This window comes from Schistocerca cancellata, chromosome 3 (assembly GCF_023864275.1).
Source record: "Schistocerca cancellata isolate TAMUIC-IGC-003103 chromosome 3, iqSchCanc2.1, whole genome shotgun sequence".
Classification (NCBI taxonomy): Eukaryota; Metazoa; Arthropoda; class Insecta; order Orthoptera; family Acrididae; genus Schistocerca; species Schistocerca cancellata.
This window is the reverse complement of record NC_064628.1, coordinates 592166609-592182321: the sequence shown is the minus strand read 5'-3', so window position 1 is coordinate 592182321 and position 15713 is coordinate 592166609. Positions and strand designations below refer to the sequence as shown.

The following is a 15713-nucleotide window of genomic DNA, read 5'->3' as shown; positions in this document are numbered from 1 at the left end:
AAAGTACAAAGGAGACGCTACAGAAAGGCCATTGGTTTGGGCATTGGCAGAAAATGTTATGTAGCCTCACAAGTTATCATGTGAGCTCACGTGGATAGCTGTGAGATGCGGCAGTATGTTGGAAGTGACCACATATGGTCAAATGAGCCTCTGCAGGGTGGAGGCCAGAAGTGCCAATGCAGAAGGGCAGCATGGCCTACCATACAGTAAGCAAGCAGAGGTGGCAATGTCTGAAGAGTAGAGTTCAGTAGGGACAGCTGTCCAGGAGGGAAGTATGTATAAGTCAGGCCCAGTGCCCGAGCTTTTAGTATTCACTCTGGTTCTGCTCGCACACATGCTTAACCATATACCTCCCTCCAAAGGATTTTGCGATCAAGTGTAGTGTACTACCATTCAAGTCATTATCCAATTCTTGCTCAGATGAGCAATTGAAGATTGTAGTTATTCAATTCTTGTCCTTGTTCAATTATTTCCTGACTGAGTTCCATAACCCTTTCAAACTTCCAGTTAGCCATCTCCACCTTAGCTGAATGGATGGAGCTTCTCAGTCTCCAATGTCACTGAGCATCTAGACCACTTGCTGGACACGGCATAGGAATTCTTTTTCTTATGCCAGGTGTGGGATTAGGTCGTGGAATTAGAGTGCAGTTATCATGCTACAAGTTATAGGAATAGGTCACCTCTCTTTGGAATATCAAACCTGCTCAGCCCTATGTCACATAGAATGACAGAATGGCTTTGAGAACCCCTTTTGCATTACTTCTATAATGCACACGTAGGCCAGCGGCAGAGCCAGGAGCCAGGGCAGAAAAGAAAGAGGATTCCTCTATTGCTTTCAAGAATAAGAAGAAGGAGCCCGAAGAATGAAGAAGAGGTCAGGACTACCCCAGCAACAGACAGCACTTGGGAACAAGGAGAACAGACAGTGCCCAGTGTCAAGGAGGACATCCCGGTAAGTGGCCAGGGGCAGCCAACAGCAGCGTCAAGATGCGGATGACAGAGCAAAGGCAGTAGCTGTCAAAACGGGCAGTGCGGGGTCACTGGATGGTGTGCAGAAGCAGTGCAGTGGCAGTGACAGTTACAGATATCAGTGCAGGCCACAGGCGGCGCAAGGGTACCCAGTAGCAGCACAGCCAGCAGTGTGCAGCAGGCAGTGTGGGTCGCAGACCCCACAGAGGTGGTGCTTCAGTGCCGGTACTGCCAGACAGCAACACAAGTAACACACAATGTCAGGGCAGCCAGCACTGGCTGCAGTGCAGACAGACACACCAGGTTGCAGGTGGCATTGTGAGACAGTAGAAGGCAGACATCAGTGGTGACGACAACAGGCGAAGGCGCAAGAGCAACACTTCACAGCAGTCAGCACATGTTGGGAGATTATTGGGCACTTAAATAAATAAGAAATGTGGGTCGGTTGCATCGAGAAAAGAAAGGGAAATGGACCAGTCACGAGTAGTGAGGTACTCACAATGTAATTCACCAAGTCACTGAGACATGTGTGCATCTGAAGTCTGTAACATGTTTTAAGTGCAAACAAAATGGTCGTTTCATGTGAGACTGCCCAAAAAGCATTTGTCATGCACAAAATGCACATAGGAGAAGTAAAAGCCAGGAGAACTAAGTAGAGGCAACAGAAGCAGTCACCTTATGCCTTACTTGGAAAGATATTATCAGTCAATTGTGAAAGTAAAAATGAGTTTCTGCAACTAAGGATAGCATTAGTAACTGCTTGAGATTTCTCATGGATAGAGGTGCACAGGTAATCCTAGTTAGGAGAAGTAGTTTCAGAAATGGTAGAAAGAAAGATATTAACAGTCAACTGCAAAAGTAAAAATGAGTTTATACAACTGGAGTGTAAGGAAAGCATTAGTAATTGCCCTAGATTTCTCATGGATAGAGGTGCACAGGTAACCCTAGTTAGAAGTAGTTTCAGAAATGGTAGAAAGTATAATCCAGCCAAATGGATTAGGATTCAGGGAATCGCTAATACAGTTGCAAGGACAGAGGAAACTGTAACCCTCAACTATAAACGAGAAGCAGATTGCAAGTGAGACATCATTTCCACCTAATCAAGGAAGATGTGGATCTTCCATTCGACAGGGTGGTGGGCCGAGACTTTTTCAAAGAACATGGAGTCGTAATCAATTACGCCACCAGAAGCCTGTGGATCCATGGGGAACAATTCAGAATGAAGATGGAGCACGAGTGTGATCTACATCCGGTGCAGGTTGGTATTAGAAGTTGGAAACTTGCTACTATGATTGTGCAGGTACAAGAAAGAGAAGGCTTTTTCAGAAAACCTCAAGCACGGAGTTAAATGCAAGTTGGGAAATGAAGATGGAGTCACAGGATTGAGCTCTGCATACTACATCCAAAGAAAACAGAAGGCTCTTGCAAGATCGCTTAAGTGCAAAGTGAGTAACATGTGGAAAGGTGAGAGCATATTGTGACAGAAACTCATTAACTGTTGGAACACAACAGAGGCAGGCAACAGAATGCCAGAGAGAAGCAAAAAGAGCACAAACAGAATATCAGCACTAACAATAGTACCCCAAAAGGAAGGGGTGTGTTGAATAATAATAGAAGTAAATGGAATGAGAGAGGCTACCATTTCAAAACAGGAAATCACCAATGGCGTGTATTTATCTGAAGCAATAGTAAAAGTAGATTCATGAGAATTCCTAACAAGTGTGCTGAACACTACACATGAGTGTGCATCAGTAGACTGCCCAGAAACAGTTCTGGAATGGACATCATTGTAGCTATCATTCAGTGTGAACTGTGTCAGTAAAAATAAGCCACGGCTGAAATTAACAATAAGTTTACTAAAGGTAAACATCTTCATGAGTCATTTGAATGCGGAAGAAAGGTAACAATGATAAGAGTTATGCACCATGTACTGTGACCTTTTCCATTTGCCTGGGGACACATTATCTTAAATGGATAATATCAGGCACAAAATTAAACTGCTACCTGAAGTGGACAGTATGGTGATATGTTCACAAACCTACAGAATACTGCAAGCACAAAAGAAGGTGCTCCAGCAGGAAACTGAAAAGATGTTAGAGGATGACATTATAGTACCAAGTAAAAGTGGTTGAAATTTCCCCTTGAGTTTAATTCTGAAAAAGATAGATGCCAGTGGAAAGCAAAAGCGGTGAAAAAGTGACTTAATGAGATCTCCTCAGATTCAGTGTATCCATTGCCAAGAATAGACAAAATTCTTGACACTCTAGGAAAGTTAAAGTACTTCTTGACTGTTAGCTTAGCGAAAGGCTATTATCAAGTCTTATTAGACAAACAGGATTGAGAAAAGACAGCTTTCAGTATGCTGTATGGGCATTACAAGTACAAATGAATGCCCATGGGTCTTAAAACAGCTCCTAGTACATTTATGACAAATTGTTCATCTATTTGGGTGATGTAATATTTGGCTCCTTCTTAGAGAAACATAAGGTGCAGCTGAAGGAGGTATTTGAAAGGCTTAGACACCACAATTTAAAGCTACAAGCAGACAAGTACGAGATTTTGCAAAAGGAAGTGTGCTATTTGGGTCATAAATTTACTGGTCCAAGGCTTTAAGCCAGATCCACGGAAGGTCAAGGTGATAAAGGAATATCCACAGCCCAAAACAACAAAGAAATTATAGGTATTTTAGGCCTTGTGGGATACTAGTGGCATTTTGTAATTAACTTCAGCAAAATCGCGAAGCTGCTACATTAATTATTAAAAAACAAAAAATGCCTTAACACTTGGGGTGTTGAGCAAGAAAACACTTCTCAGCATTTGAAAGGGAAGCTGATCAGTCCACCTATAGCACAGCACCCGGACATTGAAAAGGACTTCATAATTACCATGGACATTAGCCAGTCAAGTATTGGAGTGGTTTTAAATCAGGGAAAAATCGGAACCGACTTACCTGTTGTGTATGCTTCAAGTACACTAAACAAGGCAGAAAGAGGGCACAGTTTGATTGAGATGGAGATGTTGGTCATTTGTTGGGCAGTGCGATAGACTGTATGAGTTTGGAAGGAAGTTCCTGGTATATACTGACCATAAACCCTCAACACGGGTGGGTAGTATATCAGGTCCATCACCCGCATAGACGAACTTTTAGCTGAAGGAATATGACTATCAGATCCTGTACAAGAGTGGAAAATGAAATCAAGTTGCTGATGCACTCTCACAAGTGAGAAATTTAAGGAGCAGCTTGTGCACAACCAGAAGGTGACTATGGCCTAGGTCAAGACACAGTGGAAATAGAAGCCATGGCATGGGTCACGGACCCTTTGTCAGGCAACGACAGTGGGGCTGTTGGCATACACGAGCAGGCGGCAGGCATGGCCAACAAGAACACAGGATACAAATCAGCTGATCCGAGAACAGTAAAACATACTATTCAGGAATGTGAATACTGTAACTAGGATATAGAAAAGTGTATCCAGAAACAAAAGACAGTTGAGTCAGGAATAATGGAAGAAATAAGTACGACTGAAAAAGCCACAATATTAAAACAGTTTCTCGGTTCTCTTACTGGCGGACACCAAGGCACAGGAAGAACCTATGAGCAAATAAAGAAGTACCCAGTACGGAACAGTATGAAGCAAGATATAGAAATGAATATCCAGAAATGTGAAAAATGTCAAACAAATAATCCCACAAGGAAATATATAAATATGCCTCTAGAGACCACAAGGACATCTTAGCAAGTTTTCAAAAGCTGTAACATTGACATAGTAGGTCTATTAAACCACAAGGGCAGAGGGAACAAATACAGGATCCGCTGACAAAGTTTATGGGAGCTGAACCCATTGAAAGGCAAGATGCCGATACAGCAGCGAAAGTGCTAGTTAAGAACATTACACCAAGGTATGGAAAACCATTAGTATTAAGTGACATGGGAAGTATTTTCATGAGTGAGACAATGACAAGAGTATGTAAACTATAGCATATTGAGACGATACTGACAACAAGTTACCACCCTCAAACAAACGGAGTGTTAGAGAAGTCATATCAAGCATTAACAGAGATGTTGTGGCACTATGTAAATAGAGCACATACAAATTGTGACAGCTGGGTTCCATTTGCAGTTTCCAGGGATACTGCGGAGATGGCTGTAGTGAGGTATAATTTTGATGATAATGGGGCAGAGCTAAAGGAACACATGCAAGAAATGCACTGATGTGCAAGAACACAGAATGTGCAATGTACGAAATAAAAAGGAATACTATGATTGGACACAGAACCCAAAGGAATTCCATTGTGGGGATAAGGTTCTGTTGTTTGATGAGAGCCTATAACAAGGCACATCATCTACGTTAGATACACAATGGCAAGATCTGTACATGCTAGTATGAACAAAGGGGCCTAATGTTGTAACCTGTCTGAAATGAAATACGTATCTCACTGTTCATGCCAAGAGGTCGAAGGAGTTCTTCTAGTTGGAGTCATGTTGTATGAGTGCAGCAGAATGCAGAAGTGTAGAACATATGAGCTACTTTAAAGTAGACAAAATTGAAAAGGCACAGGGGCTAATTGGACAATCAGCACAGCATGAATCCCATACAAAAAAATGAGGAATCTTAAACTTTGTGGGCAAGATCAGTAAGAATTTATTGGGAACACTAGACAAAGATGATGCCAAGCACATGAAGGCGAAGATAAATGTTCCCCTTCTAAGGGACAGAAACGGCTACTCTGACTTTCAAAGGAGCAAGTGACAACTGTTAAAGCAATCTTTACTAGTTTTAATCAAATACTCCATAGCAAAAAATGAAGTAATTATCACACATGGAATCAAGCAATTAAGGCAGCACATATTAGAATTTGAGAACAGTACTGAGAAACAGTTAGAGGGGGCCATATCAGCTGTTATCAAACAGCTGAAACAACTGACAGGCATTTTCAATAATCTAGACTAGGAATACAATATGTTAATATCAGCAACTGTCAACTCTCAAAAAGGTATTCTGGAGCTGCATCTACATCTACATCCATACTCTGCAAGCCACCTGACGGTGTGTGGCAGAGGGTACCTTGAGTACCTCTATCGGTTCTCCCTTCTATTCCAGTCTCGTATTGTTCATGGAAAGAAGGATTGTCGGTATGCTTCTGTGTGGGCTCTAATCTCTCTGATTTTATCCTCATGGTCTCTTCGCGAGATATACGTAGGAGGGGGCAATATACTGCTTGACTCTTCAGCGAAGGTATGTTCTCGAAACTTTAACAAAAGCCCGTACCGAGCTACTGAGCATCTCTCCTGCAGAGTCTTACACTGGAGTTTATCTATCATCTCCGTAATGCTTTCACGATTACTAAATGATCCTTTAACGAAGCATGCTGCTCTCCGTTGGATTTTCTCTATCTCTTTTATCAACCCTCTCTGGTACGGATCCCACACTGCTGAGCAGTATTCAAGCAGTGGGCGAACAAGCGTACTGTAACCTACTTCCTTTGTTTTCGGATTGCATTTCCTTAGGATTCTTCCAATGAATCTCAGTCTGGCATCTGCTTTACTGACGATCAACTTTATATGATCATTCCATTTTAAATCACTCCTAATGCTTACTCGCAGATAATTTATGGAATTAACTGCTTCCAGTTGCTGACCTGCTATTTTGTAGCATCTGTTCAATTCAGTTCAGATCGTAAAGTATCTAGAACTAATAAAAGATGACATCAAAGACAAGTGGTTCCCTGTCGGCCTTATGGTAGACAGATGATACCAATTAATCAGAAACATTGCTCTGGATGTTTTCATTGCTGGAAACATATTAAGTTATGTGTTAAATGTCCTGCTAGTAGAGAACAACTTGTATAACCTTTACAAAATACTACCATTACCATCATACAGGGTGTTTCAAAAATGACCGGTATATTTGAAACGACAATAAAAACTAAACGAGCAGTGATAGAAATACACCGTTTGTTGCAATATGCTTGGGACAACAGTACATTTTCGGGCGGACAAACTTTCGAAATTACAGTAGTTACAATTTTCAACAACAGATGGCGCTGCAAGTGATGTGAAAGATATAGAAGACAACGCAGTCTGTGGGTGCGCCATTCTGTACGTCGTCTTTCTGCTGTAAGCGTGTGCTGTTCACAACATGCAAGTGTGCTGTAGACAACATGGTTTATTCCTTAGAACAGAGAATTTTTCTGGTGTTGGAATTCCACCGCCTAGAACACAGTGTTGTTGCAACAAGACGAAGTTTTCAACGGAGGATTAATGTAACCAAAGGACCGAAAAGCGATACAATAAAGGATCTGTTTGAAAAATTTCAACGGACTGGGAACGTGACAGATGAACGTGCTGGAAAGGTAGGGCGACCGCGTACGGCAACCACAGAGGGCAACGTGCAGCTAGTGCAGCAGGTGATCCAACAGCGGCCTCGGGTTTCCGTTCGCCATGTTGCAGCTGCGGTCCAAATGATGCCAACGTCCACGTATCGTCTCATGTGCCAGAGTTTACACCTCTATCCATACAAAATTCAAACGCGGCAACCCCTCAGCGCTGCTACCATTGCTGCACGAGAGACATTCGCTAATGATATAGTGCACAGGATTGATGACAGCGATATGCATGTGGGCAGCATTTGGCTTACTGATGAAGCTTATTTTTACCTGGACGGCTTCGTCAATAAACAGAACTGGTGCATATGGGGAACCGAAAAGCCCCATGTTGCAGTCCCATCGTCCCTGCATCCTCAAAAAGTACTGGTCTGGGCCGCCATTTCTTCCAAAGGAATCATTGGCCCATTTTTCAGATCCGAAACGATTACTGCATCACGCTATCTGGACATTCTTCGTGAATTTGTGGCGGTACAAACTGCCTTAGATGACACTGCGAACACCTCGTGGTTTATGCAAGATGGTGCCCGGCCACATCGCATGGCCGAAGTCTTTAATTTCCTGAATGAATATTTCGATGATCGTGTGATTGCTTTGGGCTATCTGAAACATACAGGAGGCGGCGTGGATTGGCCTCCCTATTCGCCAGACATGAACCCCTGTGACTTCTTTCTGTGGGGACACGTGAAAGACCAGGTGTACCGCCAGAATCCAGAAACAATTGAACAGCTGAAGCAGTACATCTCATCTGCATGTGAAGCCATTCCGCCAGACACGTTGTCAAAGGTTTCGGGTAATTTCATTCAGAGACTACGCCATATTATTGCTACGCATGGTGGATATGTGGAAAATATTGTACTAGAGAGTTTCGCAGACCGCAGCGCCACCTGTTGTTGAAAATTGTAACTACTGTAATTTCGAAAGTTTGTCTGCCTGAAAATGTACTGTTGTCCCAAGCATATTGCAATAAACGGTGTATTTCTATCGCTGCTCGTTTAGTTTTTATTGCCATTCCAAATATACCAGTCATTTTTGAAACACCCTGTAAGAGGACACAATAGGACATTTATTTGTGAATATTGTCTCAGAGAAAGAGCTACTGCTCACTGATAACACAAAAAATCATAACGCAAAGTTAAATACTGAGCAGTTACAGTATAAGACAGCAGGTGTTTAAACTTTTGTTCATGTATGATCATGAGAAGTGTGAGGCTGAGATACTGCACCCAGAGCAAGAAGTTCTGAAAGATTGTATGCAGAAGCTAACATTGTTAAACGAAAGTCTATGGACACCATTAAGCAATAATTAATGGCTGTTTGTTGCCCCAATAGAGGAAGTCATTATCATCATCTGTCATGATGGTAGTCCCACAGCTATCATGCTCCAAGGCACAGAGAAGATACAATTTTTAGGTGAATGTCGTGGGTATACAGCTCAGAAGGTGATACAGTCTGAACATATAATATGAACAAATGTGCCCAGTAGTGATATTGTGATGTGTACGGAAACATATTGCTGCATAGTGAATAATGAGAGGAAGAATGTAAGTGAATTTAAGCTGAAACTGCTAATGGAACCTGTCATTAGGCAGTCAGATGACCTAACAGTCACAGGACATAAGTTGGATGAACTACAAAGTGAGACTGAATACTAGGAGAGAAGTGCCTTCAGCAGCTTCTCGTTACATCCTTTCTCTTTCTGGAGTTTCATGGGCTCTGATGTAGTAATTATAATAATATTATGTTGTCTAGGCAGATATTGTAAATGTTGCTGACACTGTTTTCAATTTGCGTGCAAAACAGTAGGTAATAATTGACATAGAAAGGTATGTGTTAAAAACATTCTCTAAATCAGTGCCCATAGAGGGATACAGTCAGATACCATGCTATGAGAAGCAATTGAGAGAGGTGAAGCGATAATTTTTGAAGGATCTCTAGCACCTGCTAAACACATTACAAGTGAAGTTAGAAGTTGTGTATATCAAAGTGTTAAGACAAATACAAACAAAAACTGAAGAATGATCAATGCATCAAGTGTAATTCATTGTAAAGTTGATTATGAAACAGTACATATATCCACCCAATCAGAAAAGAGAATCAATAGGATAATACAAAAGTCTCTCATTATAAAATAAAATGTATCTTTTTTCCAGGTGCTGGAATATGTAACAATGATATTAAGGGTGAAATGTAAAAATATAAATGTTTCTCTTACAGGAAAAGATTAATTTATATGTATTTCTGTCATGGGCAGTTGTAAAGTAACTATGTGTGTCTCTTGAACACTACTGTAAAGCAAATGTGTATGTTCCTTCATTAATGGAATAAAATTTGTGAAAAACCTTGTATAAAAATTTTAGTCACCAAGGACAGCATCTACAAATTTTTCCCTGGAAAGTGGGGGGGGGGGGGGGGGGGTTGAATATTTAAAAAATGATGCAATGCCTGAAAGGCAACAGAACAGCAACAAGAATGAATAAGTTTTCTAGAAAGTACTCATTACAAAAGAGATGCCACAGGAAGGCTAGAAATGTTACACAGACTCATGACTTATCAAGTGAGCTCACATGGAGGGCCATGAGGTGTAGCAGTGCATTGGCAATGACCATATATCACACGAGACCCCACAGGGTGGAGGTCAGAAGCACCACTGTGGATGGGGTGGTACGGCTTACCACAAAGTATAAAGTTGCAGGCAGTGGCGACAAAAGAGGAGAGTTCAGTACAAACAGTGGTCTAGGAGGGATATCTGTGTAGGTCAGGACTGGAGCCTGGAATGTAGTATTCGCTCTGGCATGCTTGCGCTCATACTTAGCCACGTACCTCCCTCCATGGGATTTTGAAATCAGGTGTAGTGTACATTCATTCAAGTCATTATCCAATTCTTGCTGAGACAACCGAGACTGTAGTTATCAACTCTTGTCTTTGCTCAATTATTTCCCGACCAACTGTCATAACTCTGTCAAACATCCAATGAGCCATCTCCACCTTAGCTGACTAGATGGAACTTCTCCAGTCTCCAGTTTCATTGAGTGTCTAGACCACTCGCTGGACGCACAGCATGTTGATGTAATGACTGTCAATATTTATCAAATTTGAGATAACACTACATATTAATGAACAAACAGGTGACTGATTTCTTCTTGTATAGCGCCAGAGTCTTGATGAATGTAGAGAGAGAGAGAGAGAGAGAGAGAGAGACAGATAGGGGGGGGGGGGGAGACAGTGAGAGAGAGAGAGAGAGACTTACTTTATCACTTCCATACATGCTATTCAGTTGCAATAAATAATTACTTCATTACTACTGCACAGGTTTGATCTTAGGTCATAGTCAGGTGCACTAATAACATAACAGTGACAACTGAAGTAGAATGTAAGTCACAAAGACAGAAATCTATACAACCAAACTAGAAGTAATTTTTTCTCGTAAGCCATTTTTTTTTTTTTTTTTTTTACTACAAGTAATTGTGCCACATCCAATGCTGCCTTTGGATTAGCTAAGATTTTTTAGATGAAGTTCAGGTGCTCTGTTAAATTGCAACTATTTGTTAAGGACTTGTATATCAGAAACTGTTTAACTATAGACCTCTTAAATCAGAGACTCTCAGTAAAAATTTACATTGATAGTTTTGTTTCCCATTGTCTGCTGGCTTTGTTCATTATCTGTTTCCTGCCCCTAAGTGTACCTAGTTTGCTACTGTTTCTCTTTGTCTACTTTACCGAGCAACGTGGTGCAGTGGTCAGCTCACTGGACTTGCTTTCAGGAGGATGATGGTTCAAACCCGCATCCAGATGCCCTGATTTAGGTTTTCCATGATTTCCCTAAATCGTTTCAGGCAAATGCCAGGATGGTTCCTTTGAAAGGGCACAACCGAATTCCTTCCCCATTTCTCCCTAATCCGATGGGACCGATGACCTCGCTGTCTGGTACCCTCCCCCTGATCAACCAACCAATCTGTCTACTTTGCTAACATGATGCACATAATCTTGTGTCAGTCTGTAAATCAAACTGCCCAGATTACAACACTTACCTAGTGCATAAACATTACTAAAGTCTGCTACTGCATTTTTCTGTCTGTGTGTGAAGGCTAGTCTCACGCACTACTGTAGAGATTTTTATATGGTTTCTCTAACAGACAGACTGATTCACAAGGAAGGCTTCTGTATATAATTCATAATTATAGTAATTATGAACGTATAATATGTATACTCTTATCTGTTCCATATTTAATTGGCTTTTGGAGTGACATATCACGGCAGGATGGAAGCTACAAGCTGGTTAGCTAGCGACACACTGGTCATCTAAAGAGGAGGCAGTATCTGGCATGAAAAGAAGAAAGTGAACAGCTACTGCAACTCCAGAGAGCACTGTAGCTTGACGAGAATCTATACGCGTTATAAATTAAAGTCCCCCATTGTGCTTTTCTGTCTGTATTTGAAGACTAATCTCAAGACGTACTGTAAGGATTTAGTTACAGTTTTCACTAACAGACAGACTAATAGACTAATTCATGAGGAGTGTTTGTGTGTACAATTCATTACCGCACTCCAGCCATATCATCAAGCTGCAGATGTAGTAGTGCTATGTGTACAAAGCCAGGGCAGCTCACTAGTATGTGCTAAATACTTAGGAACAGTGTAATCACTATGCAAGCCTAGTTGAATGTAACATATTTATTTACTTTTACCATCTGAATCTTATAGTGTTGATATTAATATTTTGCCCAGAGACATTTAGTCATAAGTCAACTGATTTCCCCTTGTCATGCACCACAGCATCAGTATTTCCAAAGAAAGGGACTGTTCAGTGGAAACAAATATTTTATTCAGCGCTACTTGTCAGTTTTGACATTAAGTCACTGTAAAACACATGTATAACATAATGGTGATAAATAAAATATAATGTATGTGAAAAAACTATAAAACTGAACTGGATGTGGCAACACTAGTACCAAATAAGATATTTATTTCAATTGAAAAGCAATTGTAGAAATAGTTCTTTTTTTTAAAAAAAATGAATGAACAAAAACATGTGTTGGCACATGAGTATCAAATAAGATGAATAATAGAAGATGCAATGTTCACATCTCACAATATAATCAGCTAAGAAGATAGTTCAGGTCAATGGTCACATAAGAAAGGTTGAAAATGTTGCTAAGCTTTCAGACAAACACATACACTTGCACAACTACATTTTAAAGGTGATACGAGAGATGTCAATAACTACCAACATGTTTCACTGCTGACACGATTCTCCAAAATTTTGAGAAAATGATATATTCTAGAATAATATCTCACCTTAGCAACAGTGGTATCCTTAGCAAATCACCATTTGAGTTTCAGAAGTTTTGCTCTACTGAGAATGACATTTACACATTCACTCACAAGCTTTTACAGGTATTAAAGAATAAAATAGTGCCGGTTGGTATTTTCTGTGACCTCTCTGAGCCATTTGACTGTGTGAATCACAGTATTTTCCTACATAAATTGATCTTTTATGGGACTGATGGCAAAGCCAAGCAATGGATGTCGTATCTAACCAAATGAGTGCAGAAAGCTGTACTTAGTAATTCAGGCAATAGTCCGGAGACATAATTCTGACTGGGGAGAAATCATGTATGGGACTCCCCAAGGTTCAATCTGAAGTCCACTACTGTTCCTCATACATGCAAGTGTTCTTCCATCTAGTACAGAACAAGTGCAATTAGTTCTTTTTGGAGATTACACTAGTGTTGTAATCAGTCCGAGCAAATATATAGAAACAGAAGAAAATGGTAAACAAAGTTCTTAAAAGTACCTTTGACTGGTTTTCTGCGAATGGTCTCACTTTCAATTTTAAAAAGACAGAACATACTCAATTCTGCACATCTAGAGGTACTACACCAATGATACATGAGCTGGGGCAATTCATTCTTAAGGAAAAAAGTCCTCATTGCACAAAAATGTGGTGCTCCTCCACAATCATCTTGTAGACATCTGTTTAAGGAGCTGGGCATTTTGAGTGCTGTTTCACAGTATATTTATTCCCTCGTGAAGTTTACTGTAAATAATCCATTACAATTCAAAAGGAACAATAAGGTACATAACTACAATATCAGAAGGAAAAATGACATTCCTTACTCCATATTAAGGTTGTCTTTAGCACAAAATGGGCTGCACAATGCTGCAAAAAACATTTTTGATCACTTACTCACTTACCCAGTGACACAAAGTGTCTGACAGACAGCAAAGTAAAGTTTGATAAGAAACTGAGAAATTTTGTCCTTTACAACTCCTTCATTTCCACAGAATAATTTCTGATACTGTAATATGTAAAAGGTGGTGAGTAGGAATTACTGACTCAAGTCTGTATATCTTTCTTTGTTTTTGTCAAAAAAACTCAGAAATGTTTAGAATGTAACCTGTGTACAAATTAATTTAGGGTACAAATGTAAAATCACACACTCCACGTCATTACAATACATTGTGCAAAATGATCCACAGAACATGTAACTAACTCCCAGTGAACTGTATGATTGTGTGGTGAGCTGTTACCCTTACTCCTTCCGTTATTTATATTCCATCCAGGACTACTGTCCACTATCGTATCAAACGAGATAATTAGATCTGGCAAAAAAATTGACAGTATTTAAAATTACACAGCTACCGCTGACTCACCACATGGAGGAGGTGTTGAGTAACAAGGAAAAACACACACACACACACACACACACACACACACACACACACACAAAAATCACTGTCATTTCTGTGGCCAGAGGCAACAGTAGCCATGTTTGTGTGAATTGTGTGTACTCAAACTCGTGTGAGATTTTTACTTCTGATGGATAACTGAACATTCTAGCAATCTTTTACATTGTACATGTTTGCAATTCAATTCCTCCTCTACCTGGTAAGTACAACCCATCCTTCCCATATAGTTATTATTCCATCTTGGACTTTTCATTGTTCAAGATTAGTGGTGAAGCAGTATCAATATGACATGCTTAGAAACAAACAAAAATCAAGTAAAATTAAAAACTACTGTGTTAATTTAGTTGTGCATCCATAGCACAGATATAATGCACACTTAGTAAAATGAAAAAGCATCAACTTTAAAAGCTATAAAATACAAAGTACTGTGGGTTATGATTAAATATTTAAAAAATTAATTAAAGAATGTTTTTATTATTTTAAAAACACTTTTAATTATTTGTGTTAACAGTCATTCAACACTAAAATATTTCTCAATTTACTGAAATAACCCAAAAATTAAGCCTTTGTACAAACATTGGGGCAAATTCTGTCAAGCACTGAAACATTTCCTCAATGGATGAAAAAATAATCTTATGTACATGCAGTACTTAATTATTCAACTAATTCTTTGGATTTTATATGGACTGGCATGAAGAAAACGTATTACACAAGTAGTGCAAATGTACTTCACTCATTAAATAATAAGTTATGCCCTATTGGTAACTATTAAAATATTACAGCAGCACAGAAAATTATTATTTGTATCAAGCACCCTTAAGGTTTACTACAAAGTGACTACAAAATTTTCAAAATCTTAATAGAACCCATTGCAAGATGAGTAACTATTGGCTTCATATAATACTCTTATTGCTGGATTTTGCTGAATAAATAAATAACATAATTTTGATCTTGCCACTGGATATCATCTTTCAACAAAACAGGGAATGAAAGTGTGAAAAATAATCCAAGTCAAGGACAAATTAAGTATAAGGTCTGGCCAACTGAGCTTACTATTTATACACAGATCAGAATAACTAAGTGACTGAAAGCTAGCTGTTTACAGGACAGCTGCCATAGCAACAGCCATCAGAGAATGACCTTGGTCGTGCTTTCCATTCAGTTCATTATTTTTACATGGCTCTCCTCGCTCAGTTGCCAGTTACCACAGACAATACTCATGGCCTGTAACCAGTGATCTCTATAATACCTGTTGTAGAACACTTATTTCAGAAAATGGAATGTCAGCATGGCCACTTCCTGTCATCTGCATCATCCACCATGTGGTAGTTACACAAAAAAGTTTCTATTGGTCCATGTGTGATACAGAACTCTTAGAATTCTTTACTTATTTCTGGCCCTGAACTTTATATCAGCATGCAATGTATTGAGCTGATCTACATCTACATCTACATCTATACTCCGCAAGCCACCCAACGGTGTGTGGCGGAGGGCACTTTACGTGCCACTGTCATTACCTCCCTTTTCTGTTCCAGTCGCGTATGGTTCGCGGGAAGAACGACTGTCGGAAAGCCTCCGTGTGCGCTCGAATCACTCTAATTTTACATTCGTGATCTCCTCGGGAGGTATAAGTAGGGGGAAGCAATATATTCGATACTTCATCCAAA

The 15713-nt window shown here is 40.0% G+C and overlaps 2 protein-coding genes across 3 annotated transcripts in view; one reads left to right on the top strand and one right to left on the bottom strand.

The window, feature by feature from the left end:
- LOC126175459 (proton-coupled folate transporter-like) overlaps positions 1 to 15713 on the bottom strand; it is a 254716-nt gene that overhangs the window by 234122 nt on the left and 4881 nt on the right. The gene's annotated exons all lie outside the window — the stretch shown is intronic.
- The window catches only part of LOC126175461 (thymidine kinase 2, mitochondrial-like), a 228140-nt gene continuing 226559 nt past the window's right edge, over positions 14133 to 15713 (top strand). Inside the window, exon 1 of the mRNA XM_049922273.1 lies at positions 14133 to 14245. The gene's annotated coding sequence lies outside the window, so the exon portion shown is untranslated. The remainder of the gene's footprint in view (positions 14246 to 15713) is intronic.